Genomic DNA, 27,962 nt, shown 5'->3' on the forward strand with positions numbered 1-27,962 from the left:
AAACTATATGTTAGCACATTGGACTACGAGATGCTGTAAGCTTCTCTTGCATCACTTTAATTAACTGTCAAGATGACATGCTAGGATGTGAAATGCAGTGATTAATTAAAAAAACTATCTGTTAGCACCTGGGAATAGCAGATGCTGTAAGTTTTTGTTGCATCACTTTACTTTAATCTGCAACTGACAAGCTTGTATGTGAAGTGTACAGATTAAATAGAAATATTTTAGTACCAGGGAATAGCAGGTGCTGTAAGATTGTTTGCATCCCTTTAATTTATGTTCAAGCTATCATGTTCAAATTTGAAGTACAGTGAATAATTAGTGCCTCCGTATACCAGCTCCGTATTGTAAGCTTTTATTGCATCATTTAATTACATTCAAGATAACATTCTAGAATGTCAAGTGCAGGGATTAATAAAAAAAATTGTCAGATTGGTCTTTGATCATATTTGCTATGATTAGGCAATTTGAGTAAGCGTTTAAGGCTTACGGCCACACCAGCTTGAGAACGCCCAATCTCATCTGACCTTGGAAGCTAAGCAAGTTTGGGCCTGAATAGTACTGAGGTGGGACCCTACCTAGGAATACCAGGTGCTGTAAGCTTTTCTTGCATCACTTTAATTTACTTTCAAGCTGACATGCTCAAATGTGAAGTGCAGTGATTAATAAAAAAAACTATCTGTTAGCACCTGGGAATAGCAGATGCTGTAAGTTTTTTTTGCATCACTTTCATTTACTCTCCAACTCACATGCCTGAATGTGAAGTGCAGTGATTCCTCAAAAATCTATCTGTTAGCACCTTGGACTACGAGATGCTGTAAGCTTCTCTTGCATCACTTTAATTTACTTTCAAGATGACATGCTAGGATGTGAAGTGCAGTGATTAATTAAAAAAACTATCTGTTAGCACCTGGGAATAGCAAATGCTGTAAGTTTTTGTTGCATCACTTTACTTTAATCTGCAACTGACAAGCTTGTATGTGAAGTGTACAGATTAAATAGAAATATTTTAGTACCAGGGAATAGCAGGTGCTGTAAGATTGTATTGCATCCCTTTAATTTATGCTCAAGCTATCATGTTCAAATTTGAAGTGCAGTGAATAATTAACTCAAACTATCTGTTAGCACCTGGGAATAGCAGATGCTGTAAGTTTTTCTTGCATCACTTTAATTTACTTTCAAGCTGACATGCTCAAATGTGAAGTGCAGTGATTAATAAAAAAAACTATCTGTTAGCACCTGGGAATAGCAGATGCTGTAAGTTTTTTTTGCATCACTTTCATTTACTCTCCAACTCACATGCCTGAATGTGAAGTGCAGTGATTCCTCAAAAATCTATCTGTTAGCACCTTGGACTACGAGATGCTGTAAGCTTCTCTTGCATCACTTTAATTTACTTTCAAGATGACATGCTAGGATGTGAAGTGCAGTGATTAATTAAAAAAACTATCTGTTAGCACCTGGGAATAGCAAATGCTGTAAGTTTTTGTTGCATCACTTTACTTTAATCTGCAACTGACAAGCTTGTATGTGAAGTGTACAGATTAAATAGAAATATTTTAGTACCAGGGAATAGCAGGTGCTGTAAGATTGTATTGCATCCCTTTAATTTATGCTCAAGCTATCATGTTCAAATTTGAAGTGCAGTGAATAATTAACTCAAACTATCTGTTAGCACCTGGGAATAGCAGATGCTGTAAGTTTTTTTTTGCATCACTTTCATTTACTCTCCAACTCACATGCCTGAATGTGAAGTGCAGTGATTCATCAAAAAACTATATGTTAGCACCTTGGACTACGAGATGCTGTAAGCTTCTCTTGCATCACTTTAATTTACTGTCAAGATGACATGCTAGGATGTGAAATGCAGTGATTAATTAAAAAAACTATCTGTTAGCACCTGGGAATAGCAGATGCTGTAAGTTTTTGTTGCATCACTTTACTTTAATCTGCAACTGACAAGCTTGTATGTGAAGTGTACAGATTAAATAGAAATATTTTAGTACCAGGGAATAGCAGGTGCTGTAAGATTGTATTGCATCCCTTTAATTTATTTTCAAGCTATCATGTTCAAATTTGAAGTGCAGTGAATAATTAACTCAAACTGTCTGTTAGCACCTGGGAATAGCAGATGCTGTAAGTTTTTGTTGCATCACTTTACTTTAATCTGCAACTGACAAGCTTATATGTGAAGTGTACAGATTAAATAGAAATATTTTAGTACCAGGGAATAGCAGGTGCTGTAAGATTGTATTGCATCCCTTTAATTTATGTTCAAGCTATCATGTTCAAATTTGAAGTGCAGTGAATAATTAACTTAAACTATCTGTTAGCACCTGGGAATAGCAGATGCTGTACGTTTTTTTTTGCATCACTTTCATTTACTCTCCAACTCACATGCCTGAATGTGAAGTGCAGTGATTCATCAAAAAACTGTCTGTTAGTGCCTCCGTATACCAGATGTTGTAAGCTTTTATTGCATCATTTAATTTACATTCAAGATAACATTCTAGAATGTCAAGTGCAGGGATTAATAAAAAAAATTGTCAGATTGGTCTTTGATCATATTTGCTATGATTAGGCAATTTGAGTAAGTGTTTAAGGTTTACGGCCACACCAGCTTGAGAACGCCCAATCTCATCTGACCTTGGAAGCTAAGCAAGTTTGGGCCTGGATAGTACTGAGGTGGGACTCTACCTAGGAATACCAGGTGCTGTAAGCTCTTCTTGCATCACTTTAATTTACTTTCAAGCTGACATGCTCAAATGTGAAGTGCAGTGATTATTAAAACAAAACTATCTGTTAGCACCTGGGAATAGCCGATGCTGTAAGTTTTTTTTGCATCACTTTCATTTACTCTCCAACTCACATGCCTGAATGTGAAGTGCAGTGATTCATCAAAAAACTGTCTGTTAGTGCCTCCGTATACCAGATGTTGTAAGCTTTTATTGCATCATTTAATTTACATTCAAGATACCATTCTAGAATGTCAAGTGCAGGGATTAATAAAAAAAATTGTCAGATTGGTCTTTGATCATATTTGCTATGATTAGGAAATTTGAGTAAGTGTTTAAAGCTTACGGCCACACCAGCTTGAGAACGCCCAATCTCATCTGACCTTGGAAGCTAAGCAAGTTTGGGCCTGGATAGTACTGAGGTGGGACCCTCCCTAGGAATACCAGGTGCTGTAAGCTTTTATTGCATCACTTTAATTTACTTTCAAGCTGACATGCTCAAATGTGAAGTGCAGTGATTAATAAAAAAAACTATCTGTTAGCACCTGGGAATAGCAGATGCTGTAAGTTTTTTTTGCATCACTTTCATTTACTCTCCAACTCACGTGCCTAAATGTGAAGTGCAGTGATTCATCAAAAACTATCTGTTAGCAACTTGGACTACGAGATGCTGTAAGCTTCTCTTGAATCACTTTAATTTACTGTCAAGATGACATGCTAAGATGTCAAATGCAGTGATTAATTAAAAAAACTATCTGTTAGCACCTGGGAATAGCAGATGCTGTAAGTTTTTGTTGCATCACTTTACTTTAATCTGCAACTGACAAGCTTGTATGTGAAGTGTACAGATTAAATAGAAATATTTTAGTACCAGGGAATAGCAGGTGCTGTAAGATTGTATTGCATCCCTTTAATTTATGTTCAAGCTATCATGTTCAAATTTGAAGTGCAATGAATAATTAACTCAAACTATCTGTTAGCACCTGGGAATAGCAGATGCTGTAAGTTTTTTTTGCATCACTTTCATTTACTCTCCAACTCACATGCCTGAATGTGAAGTGCAGTGATTCATCAAAAAACTATATGTTAGCACATTGGACTACGAGATGCTGTAAGCTTCTCTTGCATCACTTTAATTTACTGTCAAGATGACATGCTAGGATGTGAAATGCAGTGATTAATTAAAAAAACTATCTGTTAGCACCTGGGAATAGCAGATGCTGTAAGTTTTTGTTGCATCACTTTACTTTAATCTGCAACTGACAAGCTTGTATGTGAAGTGTACAGATTAAATAGAAATATTTTAGTACCAGGGAATAGCAGGTGCTGTAAGATTGTTTGCATCCCTTTAATTTATGTTCAAGCTATCATGTTCAAATTTGAAGTGCAGTGAATAATTAGTGCCTCCGTATACCAGCTCCGTATTGTAAGCTTTTATTGCATCATTTAATTACATTCAAGATAACATTCCAGAATGTCAAGTGCAGGGATTAATAAAAAAAATTGTCAGATTGGTCTTTGATCATATTTGCTATGATTAGGCAATTTGAGTAAGTGTTTAAGGCTTACGGCCACACCAGCTTGAGAACGCCCAATCTCATCTTACTTTGGAAGCTAAGCAAGTTTGGGCCTGAATAGTACTGAGGTGGGACCCTACCTAGGAATACCAGGTGCTGTAATCTTTTCTTGCATCACTTTAATTTACTTTCAAGCTGACATGCTCAAATGTGAAGTGCAGTGATTAATAAAAAAAACTATCTGTTAGCACCTGGGAATAGCAGATGCTGTAAGTTTTTTTTGCATCACTTTCATTTACTCTCCAACTCACATGCCTGAATGTGAAGTGCAGTGATTCCTCAAAAATCTATCTGTTAGCACCTTGGACTACGAGATGCTGTAAGCTTCTCTTGCATCACTTTAATTTACTTTCAAGATGACATGCTAGGATGTGAAGTGCAGTGATTAATTAAAAAAAATATCTGTTAGCACCTGGGAATAGCAAATGCTGTAAGTTTTTGTTGCATCACTTTACTTTAATCTGCAACTGACAAGCTTGTATGTGAAGTGTACAGATTAAATAGAAATATTTTAGTACCAGGGAATAGCAGGTGCTGTAAGATTGTATTGCATCCCTTTAATTTATGTTCAAGCTATCATGTTCAAATTTGAAGTGCAGTGAATAATTAACTCAAACTATCTGTTAGCACCTGGGAATAGCAGATGCTGTAAGTTTTTTTTGCATCACTTTCATTTACTCTCCAACTCACATGCCTGAATGTGAAGTGCAGTGATTCATCAAAAAACTATATGTTAGCACATTGGACTACGAGATGGTGTAAGCTTCTCTTGCATCACTTTAATTTACTGTCAAGATGACATGCTAGGATGTGAAATGCAGTGATTAATTAAAAAAACTATCTGTTAGCACCTGGGAATAGCAGATGCTGTAAGTTTTTGTTGCATCACTTTACTTTAATCTGCAACTGACAAGCTTGTATGTGAAGTGTACAGATTAAATAGAAATATTTTAGTACCAGGGAATAGCAGGTGCTGTAAGATTGTTTGCATCCCTTTAATTTATGTTCAATCTATCATGTTCAAATTTGAAGTGCAGTGAATAATTAGTGCCTCAGTATACCAGCTCCGTATTGTAAGCTTTTATTGCATCATTTAATTACATTCAAGATAACATTCTAGAATGTCAAGTGCAGGGATTAATAAAAAAAATTGTCAGATTGGTCTTTGATCATATTTGCTATGATTAGGCAATTTGAGTAAGTGTTTAAGGTTTACGGCCACACCAGCTTGAGAACGCCCAATCTCATCTGACCTTGGAAGCTAAGCAAGTTTGGGCCTGGATAGTACTGAGGTGGGACCCTACCTAGGAATACCAGGTGCTGTAAGCTTTTCTTGCATCACTTTAATTTACTTTCAAGCTGACATGCTCAAATGTGAAGTGCAGTGATTAATAAAAAAAACTATCTGTTAGCACCTGGGAATAGCAGGTGCTGTAAGATTGTATTGCATCCCTTTAATTTATGTTCAAGCTATCATGTTCAAATTTGAAGTGCAGTGAATAATTAACTCAAACTATCTGTTAGCACCTGGGAATAGCAGATGCTGTAAGTTTTTTTTGCATCACTTTCATTTACTCTCCAACTCACATGCCTGAATGTGAAGTGCAGTGATTCCTCAAAAATCTATCTGTTAGCACCTTGGACTACGAGATGCTGTAAGCTTCTCTTGCATCACTTTAATTTACTGTCAAGATGACATGCTAAGATGTGAAATGCAGTGATTAATTAAAAAAACTATCTGTTAGCACCTGGGAATAGCAGATGCTGTAAGTTTTTCTTGCATCACTTTACTTTAATCTGCAACTGACAAGCTTGTATGTGAAGTGTACAGATTAAATAGAAATATTTTAGTACCAGGGAATAGCAGGTGCTGTAAGATTGTATTGCATCCCTTTAATTTATGTTCAAGCTATCATGTTCAAATTTGAAGTGCAATGAATAATTAACTCAAACTATCTGTTAGCACCTGGGAATAGCAGATGCTGTAAGTTTTTTTTGCATCACTTTCATTTACTCTCCAACTCACATGCCTGAATGTGAAGTGCAGTGATTCATCAAAAAACTATATGTTAGCACATTGGACTATGAGATGCTGTAAGCTTCTCTTGCATCACTTTAATTTACTGTCAAGATGACATGCTAGGATGTGAAATGCAGTGATTAATTAAAAAAACTACCTGTTAGCACCTGGGAATAGCAGATGCTGTAAGTTTTTGTTGCATCACTTTACTTTAATCTGCAACTGACAAGCTTGTATGTGAAGTGTACAGATTAAATAGATATATTTTAGTACCAGGGAATAGCAGGTGCTGTAAGATTGTATTGCATCCCTTTAATTTGTGTTCAAGCTATCATGTTCAAATTTGAAGTGCAGTGAATAATTAGTGCCTCCGTATACCAGCTCCGTATTGTAAGCTTTTATTGCATCATTTAATTACATTCAAGATAACATTCTAGAATGTCAAGTGCAGGGATTAATAAAAAAAATTGTCAGATTGGTCTTTGATCATATTTGCTATGATTAGGCAATTTGAGTAAGTGTTTAAGGCTTACGGCCACACCAGCTTGAGAACGCCCAATCTCATCTGACCTTGGAAACTAAGCAAGTTTGGGCCTGAATAGTACTGAGGTGGGACCCTACCTAGGAATACCAGGTGCTGTAAGCTTTTCTTGCATCACTTTAATTTACTTTCAAGCTGACATGCTCAAATGTGAAGTGCAGTGATTAATAAAAAAAACTATCTGTTAGCACCTGGGAATAGCAGGTGCTGTAAGATTGTATTGCATCCCTTTAATTTATGTTCAAGCTATCATGTTCAAATTTGAAGTGCAGTGAATAATTAACTCAAACTATCTGTTAGCACCTGGGAATAGCCGATGCTGTAAGTTTTTTTTTGCATCACTTTCATTTACTCTCCAACTCACATGCCTGAATGTGAAGTGCAGTGATTCATCAAAAAACTGTCTGTTAGTGCCTCCGTATACCAGATGTTGTAAGCTTTTATTGCATCATTTAATTTACATTCAAGATAACATTCTAGAATGTCAATTGCAGGGATTAATAAAAAAAATTGTCAGATTGGTCTTTGATCATATTTGCTATGATTAGGCAATTTGAGTAAGTGTTTGAGGCTTATGGCCACACCAGCTTGAGAATGCCCAAGCTCATCTGACCTTGGAAGCTAAGCAAGTTTGGGCCTGGATAGTACTGAGGTGGGACCCTACCTAGGAATACCAGGTGCTGTAATCTTTTCTTGCATCACTTTAATTTACTTTCAAGCTGACATGCTCAAATGTGAAGTGCAGTGATTAATAAAAAAAACTATCTGTTAGCACCTGGGAATAGCAGATGCTGTAAGTTTTTTTTGCATCACTTTCATTTACTCTCCAACTCACATGCCTGAATGTGAAGTGCAGTGATTCCTCAAAAATCTATCTGTTAGCACCTTGGACTACGAGATGCTGTAAGCTTCTCTTGCATCACTTTAATTTACTTTCAAGATGACATGCTAGGATGTGAAGTGCAGTGATTAATTAAAAAAAATATCTGTTAGCACCTGGGAATAGCAAATGCTGTAAGTTTTTGTTGCATCACTTTACTTTAATCTGCAACTGACAAGCTTGTATGTGAAGTGTACAGATTAAATAGAAATATTTTAGTACCAGGGAATAGCAGGTGCTGTAAGATTGTATTGCATCCCTTTAATTTATGTTCAAGCTATCATGTTCAAATTTGAAGTGCAGTGAATAATTAACTCAAACTATCTGTTAGCACCTGGGAATAGCAGATGCTGTAAGTTTTTTTTGCATCACTTTCATTTACTCTCCAACTCACATGCCTGAATGTGAAGTGCAGTGATTCATCAAAAAACTATATGTTAGCACATTGGACTACGAGATGCTGTAAGCTTCTCTTGCATCACTTTAATTTACTGTCAAGATGACATGCTAGGATGTGAAATGCAGTGATTAATTAAAAAAACTATCTGTTAGCACCTGGGAATAGCAGATGCTGTAAGTTTTTGTTGCATCACTTTACTTTAATCTGCAACTGACAAGCTTGTATGTGAAGTGTACAGATTAAATAGAAATATTTTAGTACCAGGGAATAGCAGGTGCTGTAAGATTGTTTGCATCCCTTTAATTTATGTTCAATCTATCATGTTCAAATTTGAAGTGCAGTGAATAATTAGTGCCTCAGTATACCAGCTCCGTATTGTAAGCTTTTATTGCATCATTTAATTACATTCAAGATAACATTCTAGAATGTCAAGTGCAGGGATTAATAAAAAAAATTGTCAGATTGGTCTTTGATCATATTTGCTATGATTAGGCAATTTGAGAAAGTGTTTAAGGCTTACGGCCACACCAGCTTGAGAACGCCCAATCTCATCTGACCTTGGAAGCTAAGCAAGTTTGGGCCTGAATAGTACTGAGGTGGGACCCTACCTAGGAATACCAGGTGCTGTAAGCTTTTCTTGCATCACATTAATTTACTTTCAAGCTGACATGCTCAAATGTGAAGTGCAGTGATTAATAAAAAAAACTATCTGTTAGCACCTGGGAATAGCAGATGCTGTAAGTTTTTTTTGCATCACTTTCATTTACTCTCCAACTCACATGCCTGAATGTGAAGTGCAGTGATTCCTCAAAAATCTATCTCTTAGCACCTTGGACTACGAGATGCTGTAAGATTCTCTTGCATCACTTTAATTTACTTTCAAGATGACATGCTAGGATGTGAAGTGCAGTGATTAATTAAAAAAACTATGTGTTAGCACCTGGGAATAGCAAATGCTGTAAGTTTTTGTTGCATCACTTTACTTTAATCTGCAACTGACAAGCTTGTATGTGAAGTGTACAGATTAAATAGAAATATTTTAGTACCAGGGAATAGCAGGTGCTGTAAGATTGTATTGCATCCCTTTAATTTATGTTCAAGCTATCATGTTCAAATTTGAAGTGCAGTGAATAATTAACTCAAACTATCTGTTAGCACCTGGGAATAGCAGATGCTGTAAGTTTTTGTTGCATCACTTTACTTTAATCTGCAACTGACAAGCTTGTATGTGAAGTGTACAGATTAAATAGAAATATTTTAGTACCAGGGAATAGCAGGTGCTGTAAGATTGTTTGCATCCCTTTAATTTATGTTCAATCTATCATGTTCAAATTTGAAGTGCAGTGAATAATTAGTGCCTCAGTATACCAGCTCCGTATTGTAAGCTTTTATTGCATCATTTAATTACATTCAAGATAACATTCTAGAATGTCAAGTGCAGGGATTAATAAAAAAAATTGTCAGATTGGTCTTTGATCATATTTGCTATGATTAGGCAATTTGAGTAAGTGTTTAAGGCTTACGGCCACACCAGCTTGAGAACGCCCAATCTCATCTGACCTTGGAAGCTAAGCAAGTTTGGGCCTGGATAGTACTGAGGTGGGACCCTACCTAGGAATACCAGGTGCTGTAAGCTTTTCTTGCATCACTTTAATTTACTTTCAAGCTGACATGCTCAAATGTGAAGTGCAGTGATTAATTAAAAAAACTATCTGTTAGCACCTGGGAATAGCAGATGCTGTAAGTTTTTTTTGCATCACTTTCATTTACTCTCCAACTCACGTGCCTGAATGTGAAGTGCAGTGATTCATCAAAAAACTGTCTGTTAGTGCCTCCGTATACCAGATGTTGTAAGCTTTTATTGCATCATTTAATTTACATTCAAGATAACATTCTAGAATGTCAATTGCAGTGATTAATAAAAAAAATTGTCAGATTGGTCTTTGATCATATTTGCTATGATTAGGCAATTTGAGTAAGTGTTTGAGGCTTATGGCCACACCAGCTTGAGAATGCCCAAGCTCATCTGACCTTGGAAGCTAAGCAAGTTTGGGCCTGGATAGTACTGAGGTGGGACCCTACCTAGGAATACCAGGTGCTGCAAGCTTTTCTTGCATCACTTTAATTTACTTTCAAGTTGACATGCTCAAATGTGAAGTGCAGTGATTAATAAAAAAAACCATCTGTTAGCACCTGGGAATAGCCGATGCTGTAAGTTTTTTTTGCATCACTTTCATTTACTCTCCAACTCACATGCCTGAATGTGAAGTGCAGTGATTCCTCAAAAAACTATCTGTTAGCACCTTGGACTACGAGATGCTGTAAGCTTCTCTTGAATCACTTTAATTTACTGTCAAGATGACATGCTAAGATGTCAAATGCAGTGATTAATTAAAAAAACTATCTGTTAGCACCTGGGAATAGCAGATGCTGTAAGTTTTTGTTGCATCACTTTCCTTTAATCTGCAACTGACAAGCTTGTATGTGAAGTGTACAGATTAAATAGAAATATTTTAGTACCAGGGAATAGCAGGTGCTGTAAGATTGTATTGCATCCCTTTAATTTATGTTCAAGCTATCATGTTCAAATTTGAAGTGCAATGAATAATTAACTCAAACTATCTGTTAGCACCTGGGAATAGCAGATGCTGTAAGTTTTTTTTGCATCACTTTCATTTACTCTCCAACTCACATGCCTGAATGTGAAGTGCAGTGATTCATCAAAAAACTATATGTTAGCACATTGGACTACGAGATGCTGTAAGCTTCTCTTGCATCACTTTAATTTACTGTCAAGATGACATGCTAGGATGTGAAATGCAGTGATTAATTAAAAAAACTATCTGTTAGCACCTGGGAATAGCAGATGCTGTAAGTTTTTGTTGCATCACTTTACTTTAATCTGCAACTGACAAGCTTGTATGTGAAGTGTACAGATTAAATAGAAATATTTTAGTACCAGGGAATAGCAGGTGCTGTAAGATTGTTTGCATCCCTTTAATTTATGTTCAAGCTATCATGTTCAAATTTGAAGTGCAGTGAATAATTAGTGCCTCCGTATACCAGCTCCGTATTGTAAGCTTTTATTGCATCATTTAATTACATTCAAGATAACATTCTAGAATGTCAAGTGCAGGGATTAATAAAAAAAATTGTCAGATTGGTCTTTGATCATATTTGCTATGATTAGGCAATTTGAGTAAGTGTTTAAGGCTTACGGCCACACCAGCTTGAGAACGCCCAATCTCATCTTACTTTGGAAGCTAAGCAAGTTTGGGCCTGAATAGTACTGAGGTGGGACCCTACCTAGGAATACCAGGTGCTGTAATCTTTTCTTGCATCACTTTAATTTACTTTCAAGCTGACATGCTCAAATGTGAAGTGCAGTGATTAATAAAAAAAACTATCTGTTAGCACCTGGGAATAGCAGATGCTGTAAGTTTTTTTTGCATCACTTTCATTTACTCTCCAACTCACATGCCTGAATGTGAAGTGCAGTGATTCCTCAAAAATCTATCTGTTAGCACCTTGGACTACGAGATGCTGTAAGCTTCTCTTGCATCACTTTAATTTACTTTCAAGATGACATGCTAGGATGTGAAGTGCAGTGATTAATTAAAAAAAATATCTGTTAGCACCTGGGAATAGCAAATGCTGTAAGTTTTTGTTGCATCACTTTACTTTAATCTGCAACTGACAAGCTTGTATGTGAAGTGTACAGATTAAATAGAAATATTTTAGTACCAGGGAATAGCAGGTGCTGTAAGATTGTATTGCATCCCTTTAATTTATGTTCAAGCTATCATGTTCAAATTTGAAGTGCAGTGAATAATTAACTCAAACTATCTGTTAGCACCTGGGAATAGCAGATGCTGTAAGTTTTTTTTGCATCACTTTCATTTACTCTCCAACTCACATGCCTGAATGTGAAGTGCAGTGATTCATCAAAAAACTATATGTTAGCACATTGGACTACGAGATGGTGTAAGCTTCTCTTGCATCACTTTAATTTACTGTCAAGATGACATGCTAGGATGTGAAATGCAGTGATTAATTAAAAAAACTATCTGTTAGCACCTGGGAATAGCAGATGCTGTAAGTTTTTGTTGCATCACTTTACTTTAATCTGCAACTGACAAGCTTGTATGTGAAGTGTACAGATTAAATAGAAATATTTTAGTACCAGGGAATAGCAGGTGCTGTAAGATTGTTTGCATCCCTTTAATTTATGTTCAATCTATCATGTTCAAATTTGAAGTGCAGTGAATAATTAGTGCCTCAGTATACCAGCTCCGTATTGTAAGCTTTTATTGCATCATTTAATTACATTCAAGATAACATTCTAGAATGTCAAGTGCAGGGATTAATAAAAAAAATTGTCAGATTGGTCTTTGATCATATTTGCTATGATTAGGCAATTTGAGTAAGTGTTTAAGGCTTACGGCCACACCAGCTTGAGAACGCCCAATCTCATCTGACCTTGGAAGCTAAGCAAGTTTGGGCCTGGATAGTACTGAGGTGGGACCCTACCTAGGAATACCAGGTGCTGTAAGCTTTTCTTGCATCACTTTAATTTACTTTCAAGCTGACATGCTCAAATGTGAAGTGCAGTGATTAATTAAAAAAACTATCTGTTAGCACCTGGGAATAGCAGATGCTGTAAGTTTTTTTTGCATCACTTTCATTTACTCTCCAACTCACGTGCCTGAATGTGAAGTGCAGTGATTCATCAAAAAACTGTCTGTTAGTGCCTCCGTATACCAGATGTTGTAAGCTTTTATTGCATCATTTAATTTACATTCAAGATAACATTCTAGAATGTCAATTGCAGTGATTAATAAAAAAAATTGTCAGATTGGTCTTTGATCATATTTGCTATGATTAGGCAATTTGAGTAAGTGTTTGAGGCTTATGGCCACACCAGCTTGAGAATGCCCAAGCTCATCTGACCTTGGAAGCTAAGCAAGTTTGGGCCTGGATAGTACTGAGGTGGGACCCTACCTAGGAATACCAGGTGCTGCAAGCTTTTCTTGCATCACTTTAATTTACTTTCAAGTTGACATGCTCAAATGTGAAGTGCAGTGATTAATAAAAAAAACCATCTGTTAGCACCTGGGAATAGCCGATGCTGTAAGTTTTTTTTGCATCACTTTCATTTACTCTCCAACTCACATGCCTGAATGTGAAGTGCAGTGATTCCTCAAAAAACTATCTGTTAGCACCTTGGACTACGAGATGCTGTAAGCTTCTCTTGAATCACTTTAATTTACTGTCAAGATGACATGCTAAGATGTCAAATGCAGTGATTAATTAAAAAAACTATCTGTTAGCACCTGGGAATAGCAGATGCTGTAAGTTTTTGTTGCATCACTTTCCTTTAATCTGCAACTGACAAGCTTGTATGTGAAGTGTACAGATTAAATAGAAATATTTTAGTACCAGGGAATAGCAGGTGCTGTAAGATTGTATTGCATCCCTTTAATTTATGTTCAAGCTATCATGTTCAAATTTGAAGTGCAATGAATAATTAACTCAAACTATCTGTTAGCACCTGGGAATAGCAGATGCTGTAAGTTTTTTTTGCATCACTTTCATTTACTCTCCAACTCACATGCCTGAATGTGAAGTGCAGTGATTCATCAAAAAACTATATGTTAGCACATTGGACTACGAGATGCTGTAAGCTTCTCTTGCATCACTTTAATTTACTGTCAAGATGACATGCTAGGATGTGAAATGCAGTGATTAATTAAAAAAACTATCTGTTAGCACCTGGGAATAGCAGATGCTGTAAGTTTTTGTTGCATCACTTTACTTTAATCTGCAACTGACAAGCTTGTATGTGAAGTGTACAGATTAAATAGAAATATTTTAGTACCAGGGAATAGCAGGTGCTGTAAGATTGTTTGCATCCCTTTAATTTATGTTCAAGCTATCATGTTCAAATTTGAAGTGCAGTGAATAATTAGTGCCTCCGTATACCAGCTCCGTATTGTAAGCTTTTATTGCATCATTTAATTACATTCAAGATAACATTCTAGAATGTCAAGTGCAGGGATTAATAAAAAAAATTGTCAGATTGGTCTTTGATCATATTTGCTATGATTAGGCAATTTGAGTAAGTGTTTAAGGCTTACGGCCACACCAGCTTGAGAACGCCCAATCTCATCTTACTTTGGAAGCTAAGCAAGTTTGGGCCTGAATAGTACTGAGGTGGGACCCTACCTAGGAATACCAGGTGCTGTAATCTTTTCTTGCATCACTTTAATTTACTTTCAAGCTGACATGCTCAAATGTGAAGTGCAGTGATTAATAAAAAAAACTATCTGTTAGCACCTGGGAATAGCAGATGCTGTAAGTTTTTTTTGCATCACTTTCATTTACTCTCCAACTCACATGCCTGAATGTGAAGTGCAGTGATTCCTCAAAAATCTATCTGTTAGCACCTTGGACTACGAGATGCTGTAAGCTTCTCTTGCATCACTTTAATTTACTTTCAAGATGACATGCTAGGATGTGAAGTGCAGTGATTAATTAAAAAAAATATCTGTTAGCACCTGGGAATAGCAAATGCTGTAAGTTTTTGTTGCATCACTTTACTTTAATCTGCAACTGACAAGCTTGTATGTGAAGTGTACAGATTAAATAGAAATATTTTAGTACCAGGGAATAGCAGGTGCTGTAAGATTGTATTGCATCCCTTTAATTTATGTTCAAGCTATCATGTTCAAATTTGAAGTGCAGTGAATAATTAACTCAAACTATCTGTTAGCACCTGGGAATAGCAGATGCTGTAAGTTTTTTTTGCATCACTTTCATTTACTCTCCAACTCACATGCCTGAATGTGAAGTGCAGTGATTCATCAAAAAACTATATGTTAGCACATTGGACTACGAGATGGTGTAAGCTTCTCTTGCATCACTTTAATTTACTGTCAAGATGACATGCTAGGATGTGAAATGCAGTGATTAATTAAAAAAACTATCTGTTAGCACCTGGGAATAGCAGATGCTGTAAGTTTTTGTTGCATCACTTTACTTTAATCTGCAACTGACAAGCTTGTATGTGAAGTGTACAGATTAAATAGAAATATTTTAGTACCAGGGAATAGCAGGTGCTGTAAGATTGTTTGCATCCCTTTAATTTATGTTCAATCTATCATGTTCAAATTTGAAGTGCAGTGAATAATTAGTGCCTCAGTATACCAGCTCCGTATTGTAAGCTTTTATTGCATCATTTAATTACATTCAAGATAACATTCTAGAATGTCAAGTGCAGGGATTAATAAAAAAAATTGTCAGATTGGTCTTTGATCATATTTGCTATGATTAGGCAATTTGAGTAAGTGTTTAAGGTTTACGGCCACACCAGCTTGAGAACGCCCAATCTCATCTGACCTTGGAAGCTAAGCAAGTTTGGGCCTGGATAGTACTGAGGTGGGACCCTACCTAGGAATACCAGGTGCTGTAAGCTTTTCTTGCATCACTTTAATTTACTTTCAAGCTGACATGCTCAAATGTGAAGTGCAGTGATTAATAAAAAAAACTATCTGTTAGCACCTGGGAATAGCAGGTGCTGTAAGATTGTATTGCATCCCTTTAATTTATGTTCAAGCTATCATGTTCAAATTTGAAGTGCAGTGAATAATTAACTCAAACTATCTGTTAGCACCTGGGAATAGCAGATGCTGTAAGTTTTTTTTGCATCACTTTCATTTACTCTCCAACTCACATGCCTGAATGTGAAGTGCAGTGATTCCTCAAAAATCTATCTGTTAGCACCTTGGACTACGAGATGCTGTAAGCTTCTCTTGCATCACTTTAATTTACTGTCAAGATGACATGCTAAGATGTGAAATGCAGTGATTAATTAAAAAAACTATCTGTTAGCACCTGGGAATAGCAGATGCTGTAAGTTTTTCTTGCATCACTTTACTTTAATCTGCAACTGAAAAGCTTGTATGTGAAGTGTACAGATTAAATAGAAATATTTTAGTACCAGGGAATAGCAGGTGCTGTAAGATTGTATTGCATCCCTTTAATTTATGTTCAAGCTATCATGTTCAAATTTGAAGTGCAATGAATAATTAACTCAAACTATCTGTTAGCACCTGGGAATAGCAGATGCTGTAAGTTTTTTTTGCATCACTTTCATTTACTCTCCAACTCACATGCCTGAATGTGAAGTGCAGTGATTCATCAAAAAACTATATGTTAGCACATTGGACTATGAGATGCTGTAAGCTTCTCTTGCATCACTTTAATTTACTGTCAAGATGACATGCTAGGATGTGAAATGCAGTGATTAATTAAAAAAACTACCTGTTAGCACCTGGGAATAGCCGATGCTGTAAGTTTTTTTTGCATCACTTTCATTTACTCTCCAACTCACATGCCTGAATGTGAAGTGCAGTGATTCATCAAAAAACTGTCTGTTAGTGCCTCCGTATACCAGATGTTGTAAGCTTTTATTGCATCATTTAATTTACATTCAAGATAACATTCTAGAATGTCAATTGCAGGGATTAATAAAAAAAATTGTCAGATTGGTCTTTGATCATATTTGCTATGATTAGGCAATTTGAGTAAGTGTTTGAGGCTTATGGCCACACCAGCTTGAGAATGCCCAAGCTCATCTGACCTTGGAAGCTAAGCAAGTTTGGGCCTGGATAGTACTGAGGTGGGACCCTACCTAGGAATACCAGGTGCTGCAAGCTTTTCTTGCATCACTTTAATTTACTTTCAAGTTGACATGCTCAAATGTGAAGTGCAGTGATTAATAAAAAAAACCATCTGTTAGCACCTGGGAATAGCCGATGCTGTAAGTTTTTTTTGCATCACTTTCATTTACTCTCCAACTCACATGCCTGAATGTGAAGTGCAGTGATTCCTCAAAAAACTATCTGTTAGCACCTTGGACTACGAGATGCTGTAAGCTTCTCTTGCATCACTTTAATTTACTTTCAAGATGACATGCTAGGATGTGAAGTGCAGTGATTAATTAAAAAAACTATCTGTTAGCACCTGGGAATAGCAAATGCTGTAAGTTTTTGTTGCATCACTTTACTTTAATCTGCAACTGACAAGCTTGTATGTGAAGTGTACAGATTAAATCGAAATATTTTAGTACCAGGGAATAGCAGGTGCTGTAAGATTGTATTGCATCCCTTTAATTTATGTTCAAGCTATCATGTTCAAATTTGAAGTGCAGTGAATAATTAACTCAAACTATCTGTTAGCACCTGGGAATAGCAGATGCTGTAAGTTTTTGTTGCATCACTTTACTTTAATCTGCAACTGACAAGCTTGTATGTGAAGTGTACAGATTAAATAGAAATATTTTAGTACCAGGGAATAGCAGGTGCTGTAAGATTGTTTGCATCCCTTTAATTTATGTTCAATCTATCATGTTCAAATTTGAAGTGCAGTGAATAATTAGTGCCTCAGTATACCAGCTCCGTATTGTAAGCTTTTATTGCATCATTTAATTACATTCAAGATAACATTCTAGAATGTCAAGTGCAGGGATTAATAAAAAAAATTGTCAGATTGGTCTTTGATCATATTTGCTATGATTAGGCAATTTGAGTAAGTGTTTAAGGCTTACGGCCACACCAGCTTGAGAACGCCCAATCTCATCTGACCTTGGAAGCTAAGCAAGTTTGGGCCTGAATAGTACTGAGGTGGGACCCTACCTAGGAATACCAGGTGCTGTAAGCTTTTCTTGCATCACTTTAATTTACTTTCAAGCTGACATGCTCAAATGTGAAGTGCAGTGATTAATTAAAAAAACTATCTGTTAGCACCTGGGAATAGCAAATGCTGTAAGTTTTTGTTGCATCACTTTACTTTAATCTGCAACTGACAAGCTTGTATGTGAAGTGTACAGATTAAATCGAAATATTTTAGTACCAGGGAATAGCAGGTGCTGTAAGATTGTATTGCATCCCTTTAATTTATGTTCAAGCTATCATGTTCAAATTTGAAGTGCAGTGAATAATTAACTCAAACTATCTGTTAGCACCTGGGAATAGCAGATGCTGTAAGTTTTTTTTGCATCACTTTCATTTACTCTCCAACTCACATGCCTGAATGTGAAGTGCAGTGATTCATCAAAAAACTATATGTTAGCACATTGGACTACGAGATGCTGTAAGCTTCTCTTGCATCACTTTAATTTACTGTCAAGATGACATGCTAGGATGTGAAATGCAGTGATTAATTAAAAAAACTATCTGTTAGCACCTGGGAATAGCAGATGCTGTAAGTTTTTGTTGCATCACTTTACTTTAATCTGCAACTGACAAGCTTGTATGTGAAGTGTACAGATTAAATAGAAATATTTTAGTACCAGGGAATAGCAGGTGCTGTAAGATTGTTTGCATCCCTTTAATTTATGTTCAATCTATCATGTTCAAATTTGAAGTGCAGTGAATAATTAGTGCCTCAGTATACCAGCTCCGTATTGTAAGCTTTTATTGCATCATTTAATTACATTCAAGATAACATTCTAGAATGTCAAGTGCAGGGATTAATAAAAAAAATTGTCAGATTGGTCTTTGATCATATTTGCTATGATTAGGCAATTTGAGTAAGTGTTTAAGGCTTACGGCCACACCAGCTTGAGAACGCCCAATCTCATCTGACCTTGGAAGCTAAGCAAGTTTGGGCCTGAATAGTACTGAGGTGGGACCCTACCTAGGAATACCAGGTGCTGTAAGCTTTTCTTGCATCACTTTAATTTACTTTCAAGCTGACATGCTCAAATGTGAAGTGCAGTGATTAATAAAAAAAACTATCTGTTAGCACCTGGGAATAGCAGATGCTGTAAGTTTTTTTTGCATCACTTTCATTTACTCTCCAACTCACATGCCTGAATGTGAAGTGCAGTGATTCCTCAAAAATCTATCTCTTAGCACCTTGGACTACGAGATGCTGTAAGATTCTCTTGCATCACTTTAATTTACTTTCAAGATGACATGCTAGGATGTGAAGTGCAGTGATTAATTAAAAAAACTATGTGTTAGCACCTGGGAATAGCAAATGCTGTAAGTTTTTGTTGCATCACTTTACTTTAATCTGCAACTGACAAGCTTGTATGTGAAGTGTACAGATTAAATAGAAATATTTTAGTACCAGGGAATAGCAGGTGCTGTAAGATTGTATTGCATCCCTTTAATTTATGTTCAAGCTATCATGTTCAAATTTGAAGTGCAGTGAATAATTAACTCAAACTATCTGTTAGCACCTGGGAATAGCAGATGCTGTAAGTTTTTGTTGCATCACTTTACTTTAATCTGCAACTGACAAGCTTGTATGTGAAGTGTACAGATTAAATAGAAATATTTTAGTACCAGGGAATAGCAGGTGCTGTAAGATTGTTTGCATCCCTTTAATTTATGTTCAATCTATCATGTTCAAATTTGAAGTGCAGTGAATAATTAGTGCCTCAGTATACCAGCTCCGTATTGTAAGCTTTTATTGCATCATTTAATTACATTCAAGATAACATTCTAGAATGTCAAGTGCAGGGATTAATAAAAAAAATTGTCAGATTGGTCTTTGATCATATTTGCTATGATTAGGCAATTTGAGTAAGTGTTTAAGGCTTACGGCCACACCAGCTTGAGAACGCCCAATCTCATCTGACCTTGGAAGCTAAGCAAGTTTGGGCCTGAATAGTACTGAGGTGGGACCCTACCTAGGAATACCAGGTGCTGTAAGCTTTTCTTGCATCACTTTAATTTACTTTCAAGCTGACATGCTCAAATGTGAAGTGCAGTGATTAATAAAAAAAACTATCTGTTAGCACCTGGGAATAGCAGATGCTGTAAGTTTTTTTTGCATCACTTTCATTTACTCTCCAACTCACATGCCTGAATGTGAAGTGCAGTGATTCCTCAAAAATCTATCTCTTAGCACCTTGGACTACGAGATGCTGTAAGATTCTCTTGCATCACTTTAATTTACTTTCAAGATGACATGCTAGGATGTGAAGTGCAGTGATTAATTAAAAAAACTATGTGTTAGCACCTGGGAATAGCAAATGCTGTAAGTTTTTGTTGCATCACTTTACTTTAATCTGCAACTGACAAGCTTGTATGTGAAGTGTACAGATTAAATAGAAATATTTTAGTACCAGGGAATAGCAGGTGCTGTAAGATTGTATTGCATCCCTTTAATTTATGTTCAAGCTATCATGTTCAAATTTGAAGTGCAGTGAATAATTAACTCAAACTATCTGTTAGCACCTGGGAATAGCAGATGCTGTAAGTTTTTTTTGCATCACTTTCATTTACTCTCCAACTCACATGCCTGAATGTGAAGTGCAGTGATTCATCAAAAAACTATATGTTAGCACATTGGACTACGAGATGCTGTAAGCTTCTCTTGCATCACTTTAATTTACTGTCAAGATGACATGCTAGGATGTGAAATGCAGTGATTAATTAAAAAAACTATCTGTTAGCACCTGGGAATAGCAGATGCTGTAAGTTTTTGTTGCATCACTTTACTTTAATCTGCAACTGACAAGCTTGTATGTGAAGTGTACAGATTAAATAGAAATATTTTAGTACCAGGGAATAGCAGGTGCTGTAAGATTGTTTGCATCCCTTTAATTTATGTTCAATCTATCATGTTCAAATTTGAAGTGCAGTGAATAATTAGTGCCTCAGTATACCAGCTCCGTATTGTAAGCTTTTATTGCATCATTTAATTACATTCAAGATAACATTCTAGAATGTCAAGTGCAGGGATTAATAAAAAAAATTGTCAGATTGGTCTTTGATCATATTTGCTATGATTAGGCAATTTGAGTAAGTGTTTAAGGCTTACGGCCACACCAGCTTGAGAACGCCCAATCTCATCTGACCTTGGAAGCTAAGCAAGTTTGGGCCTGAATAGTACTGAGGTGGGACCCTACCTAGGAATACCAGGTGCTGTAAGCTTTTCTTGCATCACTTTAATTTACTTTCAAGCTGACATGCTCAAATGTGAAGTGCAGTGATTAATAAAAAAAACTATCTGTTAGCACCTGGGAATAGCAGATGCTGTAAGTTTTTTTTGCATCACTTTCATTTACTCTCCAACTCACATGCCTGAATGTGAAGTGCAGTGATTCCTCAAAAATCTATCTGTTAGCACCTTGGACTACGAGATGCTGTAAGCTTCTCTTGCATCACTTTAATTTACTTTCAAGATGACATGCTAGGATGTGAAGTGCAGTGATTAATTAAAAAAACTATGTGTTAGCACCTGGGAATAGCAAATGCTGTAAGTTTTTGTTGCATCACTTTACTTTAATCTGCAACTGACAAGCTTGTATGTGAAGTGTACAGATTAAATAGAAATATTTTAGTACCAGGGAATAGCAGGTGCTGTAAGATTGTATTGCATCCCTTTAATTTATGTTCAAGCTATCATGTTCAAATTTGAAGTGCAGTGAATAATTAACTCAAACTATCTGTTAGCACCTGGGAATAGCAGATGCTGTAAGTTTTTTTTGCATCACTTTCATTTACTCTCCAACTCACATGCCTGAATGTGAAGTGCAGTGATTCATCAAAAAACTATATGTTAGCACATTGGACTACGAGATGCTGTAAGCTTCTCTTGCATCACTTTAATTTACTGTCAAGATGACATGCTAGGATGTGAAATGCAGTGATTAATTAAAAAAACTATCTGTTAGCACCTGGGAATAGCAGATGCTGTAAGTTTTTGTTGCATCACTTTACTTTAATCTGCAACTGACAAGCTTGTATGTGAAGTGTACAGATTAAATAGAAATATTTTAGTACCAGGGAATAGCAGGTGCTGTAAGATTGTTTGCATCCCTTTAATTTATGTTCAATCTATCATGTTCAAATTTGAAGTGCAGTGAATAATTAGTGCCTCAGTATACCAGCTCCGTATTGTAAGCTTTTATTGCATCATTTAATTACATTCAAGATAACATTCTAGAATGTCAAGTGCAGGGATTAATAAAAAAAATTGTCAGATTGGTCTTTGATCATATTTGCTATGATTAGGCAATTTGAGTAAGTGTTTAAGGCTTACGGCCACACCAGCTTGAGAACGCCCAATCTCATCTGACCTTGGAAGCTAAGCAAGTTTGGGCCTGAATAGTACTGAGGTGGGACCCTACCTAGGAATACCAGGTGCTGTAAGCTTTTCTTGCATCACTTTAATTTACTTTCAAGCTGACATGCTCAAATGTGAAGTGCAGTGATTAATAAAAAAAACTATCTGTTAGCACCTGGGAATAGCAGATGCTGTAAGTTTTTTTTGCATCACTTTCATTTACTCTCCAACTCACATGCCTGAATGTGAAGTGCAGTGATTCCTCAAAAATCTATCTGTTAGCACCTTGGACTACGAGATGCTGTAAGCTTCTCTTGCATCACTTTAATTTACTTTCAAGATGACATGCTAGGATGTGAAGTGCAGTGATTAATTAAAAAAACTATCTGTTAGCACCTGGGAATAGCAAATGCTGTAAGTTTTTGTTGCATCACTTTACTTTAATCTGCAACTGACAAGCTTGTATGTGAAGTGTACAGATTAAATAGAAATATTTTAGTACCAGGGAATAGCAGGTGCTGTAAGATTGTATTGCATCCCTTTAATTTATGTTCAAGCTATCATGTTCAAATTTGAAGTGCAGTGAATAATTAACTCAAACTATCTGTTAGCACCTGGGAATAGCAGATGCTGTAAGTTTTTTTTGCATCACTTTCATTTACTCTCCAACTCACATGCCTGAATGTGAAGTGCAGTGATTCATCAAAAAACTATATGTTAGCACATTGGACTACGAGATGCTGTAAGCTTCTCTTGCATCACTTTAATTTACTGTCAAGATGACATGCTAGGATGTGAAATGCAGTGATTAATTAAAAAAACTATCTGTTAGCACCTGGGAATAGCAGATGCTGTAAGTTTTTGTTGCATCACTTTACTTTAATCTGCAACTGACAAGCTTGTATGTGAAGTGTACACATTAAATAGAAATATTTTAGTACCAGGGAATAGCAGGTGCTGTAAGATTGTTTGCATCCCTTTAATTTATGTTCAATCTATCATGTTCAAATTTGAAGTGCAGTGAATAATTAGTGCCTCAGTATACCAGCTCCGTATTGTAAGCTTTTATTGCATCATTTAATTACATTCAAGATAACATTCTAGAATGTCAAGTGCAGGGATTAATAAAAAAAATTGTCAGATTGGTCTTTGATCATATTTGCTATGATTAGGCAATTTGAGTAAGTGTTTAAGGTTTACGGCCACACCAGCTTGAGAACGCCCAATCTCATCTGACCTTGGAAGCTAAGCAAGTTTGGGCCTGAATAGTACTGAGGTGGGACCCTACCTAGGAATACCAGGTGCTGTAAGCTTTTCTTGCATCACTTTAATTTACTTTCAAGCTGACATGCTCAAATGTGAAGTGCAGTGATTAATAAAAAAAACTATCTGTTAGCACCTGGGAATAGCCGATGTTGTAAGTTTTTTTTGCATCACTTTCATTTACTCTCCAACTCACATGCCTGAATGTGAAGTGCAGTGATTCATCAAAAACTATCTGTTAGCACCTTGGACTACGAGATGCTGTAAGCTTCTCTTGAATCACTTTAATTTACTTTCAAGATGACATGCTAGGATGTGAAGTGCAGTGATTAATTAAAAAAACTATCTGTTAGCACCTGGGAATAGCAAATGCTGTAAGTTTTTGTTGCATCACTTTACTTTAATCGGCAACTGACAAGCTTGTATGTGAAGTGTACAGATTAAATAGAAATATTTTAGTACCAGGGAATAGCAGGTGCTGTAAGATTGTATTGCATCCCTTTAATTTATGTTCAAGCTATCATGTTCAAATTTGAAGTGCAGTGAATAATTAACTCAAACTATCTGTTAGCACCTGGGAATAGCAGATGCTGTAAGTTTTTTTTGCATCACTTTCATTTACTCTCCAACTCACATGCCTGAATGTGAAGTGCAGTGATTCATCAAAAAACTATATGTTAGCACATTGGACTACGAGATGCTGTAAGCTTCTCTTGCATCACTTTAATTTACTGTCAAGATGACATGCTAGGATGTGAAATGCAGTGATTAATTAAAAAAACTATCTGTTAGCACCTGGGAATAGCAGATGCTGTAAGTTTTTGTTGCATCACTTTACTTTAATCTGCAACTGACAAGCTTGTATGTGAAGTGTACAGATTAAATAGAAATATTTTAGTACCAGGGAATAGCAGGTGCTGTAAGATTGTTTGCATCCCTTTAATTTATGTTCAATCTATCATGTTCAAATTTGAAGTGCAGTGAATAATTAGTGCCTCAGTATCCCAGCTCCGTATTGTAAGCTTTTATTGCATCATTTAATTACATTCAAGATAACATTCTAGAATGTCAAGTGCAGGGATTAATAAAAAAAATTGTCAGATTGGTCTTTGATCATATTTGCTATGATTAGGCAATTTGAGTAAGTGTTTAAGGCTTACGGCCACACCAGCTTGAGAACGCCCAATCTCATCTGACCTTGGAAGCTAAGCAAGTTTGGGCCTGAATAGTACTGAGGTGGGACCCTACCTAGGAATACCAGGTGCTGTAAGCTTTTCTTGCATCACTTTAATTTACTTTCAAGCTGACATGCTCAAATGTGAAGTGCAGTGATTAATAAAAAAAACTATCTGTTAGCACCTGGGAATAGCAGATGCTGTAAGTTTTTTTTGCATCACTTTCATTTACTCTCCAACTCACATGCCTGAATGTGAAGTGCAGTGATTCCTCAAAAATCTATCTGTTAGCACCTTGGACTACGAGATGCTGTAAGCTTCTCTTGCATCACTTTAATTTACTTTCAAGATGACATGCTAGGATGTGAAGTGCAGTGATTAATTAAAAAAACTATCTGTTAGCACCTGGGAATAGCAAATGCTGTAAGTTTTTGTTGCATCACTTTACTTTAATCGGCAACTGACAAGCTTGTATGTGAAGTGTACAGATTAAATAGAAATATTTTAGTACCAGGGAATAGCAGGTGCTGTAAGATTGTATTGCATCCCTTTAATTTATGTTCAAGCTATCATGTTTAAATTTGAAGTGCAGTCAATAATTAACTCAAACTATCTGTTAGCACCTGGGAATAGCAGATGCTGTAAGTTTTTTTTGCATCACTTTCATTTACTCTCCAACTCACATGCCTGAATGTGAAGTGCAGTGATTCCTCAAAAATCTATCTATTAGCACCTTGGACTACGAGATGCTGTAAGCTTCTCTTGCATCACTTTAATTTACTTTCAAGATGACATGCTAGGATGTGAAGTGCAGTGATTAATTAAAAAAACTATCTGTTAGCACCTGGGAATAGCAAATGCTGTAAGTTTTTGTTGCATCACTTTACTTTAATCTGCAACTGACAAGCTTGTATGTGAAGTGTACAGATTAAATAGAAATATTTTAGTACCAGGGAATAGCAGGTGCTGTAAGATTGTATTGCATCCCTTTAATTTATGTTCAAGCTATCATGTTCAAATTTGAAGTGCAGTGAATAATTAACTCAAACTATCTGTTAGCACCTGGGAATAGCAGATGCTGTAAGTTTTTTTTGCATCACTTTCATTTACTCTCCAACTCACATGCCTGAATGTGAAGTGCAGTGATTCATCAAAAAACTATATGTTAGCACATTGGACTACGAGATGCTGTAAGCTTCTCTTGCATCACTTTAATTTACTGTCAAGATGACATGCTAGGATGTGAAATGCAGTGATTAATTAAAAAAACTATCTGTTAGCACCTGGGAATAGCAGATGCTGTAAGTTTTTGTTGCATCACTTTACTTTAATCTGCAACTGACAAGCTTGTATGTGAAGTGTACAGATTAAATAGAAATATTTTAGTACCAGGGAATAGCAGGTGCTGTAAGATTGTTTGCATCCCTTTAATTTATGTTCAATCTATCATGTTCAAATTTGAAGTGCAGTGAATAATTAGTGCCTCAGTATACCAGCTCCGTATTGTAAGCTTTTATTGCATCATTTAATTACATTCAAGATAACATTCTAGAATGTCAAGTGCAGGGATTAATAAAAAAAATTGTCAGATTGGTCTTTGATCATATTTGCTATGATTAGGCAATTTGAGTAAGTGTTTAAGGCTTACGGCCACACCAGCTTGAGAACGCCCAATCTCATCTGACCTTGGAAGCTAAGCAAGTTTGGGCCTGAATAGTACTGAGGTGGGACCCTACCTAGGAATACCAGGTGCTGTAAGCTTTTCTTGCATCACTTTAATTTACTTTCAAGCTGACATGCTCAAATGTGAAGTGCAGTGATTAATAAAAAAAACTATCTGTTAGCACCTGGGAATAGCAGATGCTGTAAGTTTTTTTTGCATCACTTTCATTTACTCTCCAACTCACATGCCTGAATGTGAAGTTCAGTGATTCCTCAAAAATCTATCTGTTAGCACCTTGGACTACGAGATGCTGTAAGCTTCTCTTGCATCACTTTAATTTACTTTCAAGATGACATGCTAGGATGTGAAGTGCAGTGATTAATTAAAAAAACTATCTGTTAGCACCTGGGAATAGCAAATGCTGTAAGTTTTTGTTGCATCACTTTACTTTAATCTGCAACTGACAAGCTTGTATGTGAAGTGTACAGATTAAATAGAAATATTTTAGTACCAGGGAATAGCAGGTGCTGTAAGATTGTATTGCATCCCTTTAATTTATGTTCAAGCTATCATGTTCAAATTTGAAGTGCAGTGAATAATTAACTCAAACTATCTGTTAGCACCTGGGAATAGCAGATGCTGTAAGTTTTTTTTGCATCACTTTCATTTACTCTCCAACTCACATGCCTGAATGTGAAGTGCAGTGATTCATCAAAAAACTATATGTTAGCACATTGGACTACGAGATGCTGTAAGCTTCTCTTGAATCACTTTAATTTACTTTCAAGATGACATGCTAGGATGTGAAGTGCAGTGATTAATTAAAAAAACTATCTGTTAGCACCTGGGAATAGCAAATGCTGTAAGTTTTTGTTGCATCACTTTACTTTAATCGGCAACTGACAAGCTTGTATGTGAAGTGTACAGATTAAATAGAAATATTTTAGTACCAGGGAATAGCAGGTGCTGTAAGATTGTATTGCATCCCTTTAATTTATGTTCAAGCTATCATGTTCAAATTTGAAGTGCAGTGAATAATTAACTCAAACTATCTGTTAGCACCTGGGAATAGCAGATGCTGTAAGTTTTTTTTGCATCACTTTCATTTACTCTCCAACTCACATGCCTGAATGTGAAGTGCAGTGATTCATCAAAAAACTATATGTTAGCACATTGGACTACGAGATGCTGTAAGCTTCTCTTGCATCACTTTAATTTACTGTCAAGATGACATGCTAGGATGTGAAATGCAGTGATTAATTAAAAAAACTATCTGTTAGCACCTGGGAATAGCAGATGCTGTAAGTTTTTGTTGCATCACTTTACTTTAATCTGCAACTGACAAGCTTGTATGTGAAGTGTACAGATTAAATAGAAATATTTTAGTACCAGGGAATAGCAGGTGCTGTAAGATTGTTTGCATCCCTTTAATTTATGTTCAATCTATCATGTTCAAATTTGAAGTGCAGTGAATAATTAGTGCCTCAGTATCCCAGCTCCGTATTGTAAGCTTTTATTGCATCATTTAATTTACATTCAAGATAACATTCTAGAATGTCAAGTGCAGGGATTAATAAAAAAAATTGTCAGATTGGTCTTTGATCATATTTGCTATGATTA

At 36.1% G+C, this 27,962-nt stretch overlaps 3 non-coding genes and 21 pseudogenes across 3 annotated transcripts; all 24 read left to right on the plus strand.

The window, feature by feature from the left end:
- Positions 1-487: 487 nt before the first annotated feature.
- LOC145646343 (5S ribosomal RNA) lies at positions 488-606 on the plus strand (annotated as a pseudogene).
- A 2,000-nt stretch (positions 607-2,606) lies between these two features.
- On the plus strand, positions 2,607-2,725 carry LOC145646925 (5S ribosomal RNA; annotated as a pseudogene).
- A 353-nt stretch (positions 2,726-3,078) lies between these two features.
- LOC145643857 (5S ribosomal RNA) lies at positions 3,079-3,197 on the plus strand. Its single transcript, XR_014116087.1, has one exon. It is a non-coding gene; the product is annotated as a 5S ribosomal RNA (ribosomal RNA).
- A 1,104-nt stretch (positions 3,198-4,301) lies between these two features.
- Positions 4,302-4,420, plus strand: LOC145644205 (5S ribosomal RNA; annotated as a pseudogene).
- A 1,105-nt stretch (positions 4,421-5,525) lies between these two features.
- LOC145647085 (5S ribosomal RNA) lies at positions 5,526-5,644 on the plus strand (annotated as a pseudogene).
- Positions 5,645-6,862: 1,218 nt separating this feature from the next.
- Positions 6,863-6,981, plus strand: LOC145649033 (5S ribosomal RNA; annotated as a pseudogene).
- Positions 6,982-7,446: 465 nt separating this feature from the next.
- Positions 7,447-7,565, plus strand: LOC145650727 (5S ribosomal RNA; annotated as a pseudogene).
- A 1,105-nt stretch (positions 7,566-8,670) lies between these two features.
- On the plus strand, positions 8,671-8,789 carry LOC145646344 (5S ribosomal RNA; annotated as a pseudogene).
- An 884-nt stretch (positions 8,790-9,673) lies between these two features.
- LOC145648330 (5S ribosomal RNA) lies at positions 9,674-9,792 on the plus strand. The gene has a single exon (XR_014116450.1). It is a non-coding gene; the product is annotated as a 5S ribosomal RNA (ribosomal RNA).
- Positions 9,793-10,144: 352 nt separating this feature from the next.
- Positions 10,145-10,263, plus strand: LOC145643755 (5S ribosomal RNA; annotated as a pseudogene).
- A 1,105-nt stretch (positions 10,264-11,368) lies between these two features.
- LOC145644206 (5S ribosomal RNA) lies at positions 11,369-11,487 on the plus strand (annotated as a pseudogene).
- Positions 11,488-12,592: 1,105 nt separating this feature from the next.
- LOC145648341 (5S ribosomal RNA) lies at positions 12,593-12,711 on the plus strand. Its single transcript, XR_014116451.1, has one exon. It is a non-coding gene; the product is annotated as a 5S ribosomal RNA (ribosomal RNA).
- Positions 12,712-13,063: 352 nt separating this feature from the next.
- Positions 13,064-13,182, plus strand: LOC145643756 (5S ribosomal RNA; annotated as a pseudogene).
- A 1,105-nt stretch (positions 13,183-14,287) lies between these two features.
- On the plus strand, positions 14,288-14,406 carry LOC145644207 (5S ribosomal RNA; annotated as a pseudogene).
- Positions 14,407-15,511: 1,105 nt separating this feature from the next.
- Positions 15,512-15,630, plus strand: LOC145647086 (5S ribosomal RNA; annotated as a pseudogene).
- A 1,124-nt stretch (positions 15,631-16,754) lies between these two features.
- Positions 16,755-16,873, plus strand: LOC145643757 (5S ribosomal RNA; annotated as a pseudogene).
- Positions 16,874-17,757: 884 nt separating this feature from the next.
- LOC145646345 (5S ribosomal RNA) lies at positions 17,758-17,876 on the plus strand (annotated as a pseudogene).
- Positions 17,877-18,760: 884 nt separating this feature from the next.
- On the plus strand, positions 18,761-18,879 carry LOC145646346 (5S ribosomal RNA; annotated as a pseudogene).
- An 884-nt stretch (positions 18,880-19,763) lies between these two features.
- Positions 19,764-19,882, plus strand: LOC145646348 (5S ribosomal RNA; annotated as a pseudogene).
- Positions 19,883-20,987: 1,105 nt separating this feature from the next.
- Positions 20,988-21,106, plus strand: LOC145646349 (5S ribosomal RNA; annotated as a pseudogene).
- Positions 21,107-22,211: 1,105 nt separating this feature from the next.
- LOC145646350 (5S ribosomal RNA) lies at positions 22,212-22,330 on the plus strand (annotated as a pseudogene).
- A 1,105-nt stretch (positions 22,331-23,435) lies between these two features.
- LOC145647459 (5S ribosomal RNA) lies at positions 23,436-23,554 on the plus strand (annotated as a pseudogene).
- A 1,104-nt stretch (positions 23,555-24,658) lies between these two features.
- On the plus strand, positions 24,659-24,777 carry LOC145646351 (5S ribosomal RNA; annotated as a pseudogene).
- A 1,544-nt stretch (positions 24,778-26,321) lies between these two features.
- Positions 26,322-26,440, plus strand: LOC145646352 (5S ribosomal RNA; annotated as a pseudogene).
- Positions 26,441-27,962: the final 1,522 nt, after the last annotated feature.

Source organism: Electrophorus electricus, chromosome 13 (genome assembly GCF_041902795.1).
Source record: "Electrophorus electricus isolate QZ-2024a chromosome 13, ASM4190279v1, whole genome shotgun sequence".
In the NCBI taxonomy this organism is placed as follows: Eukaryota; Metazoa; Chordata; class Actinopteri; order Gymnotiformes; family Gymnotidae; genus Electrophorus; species Electrophorus electricus.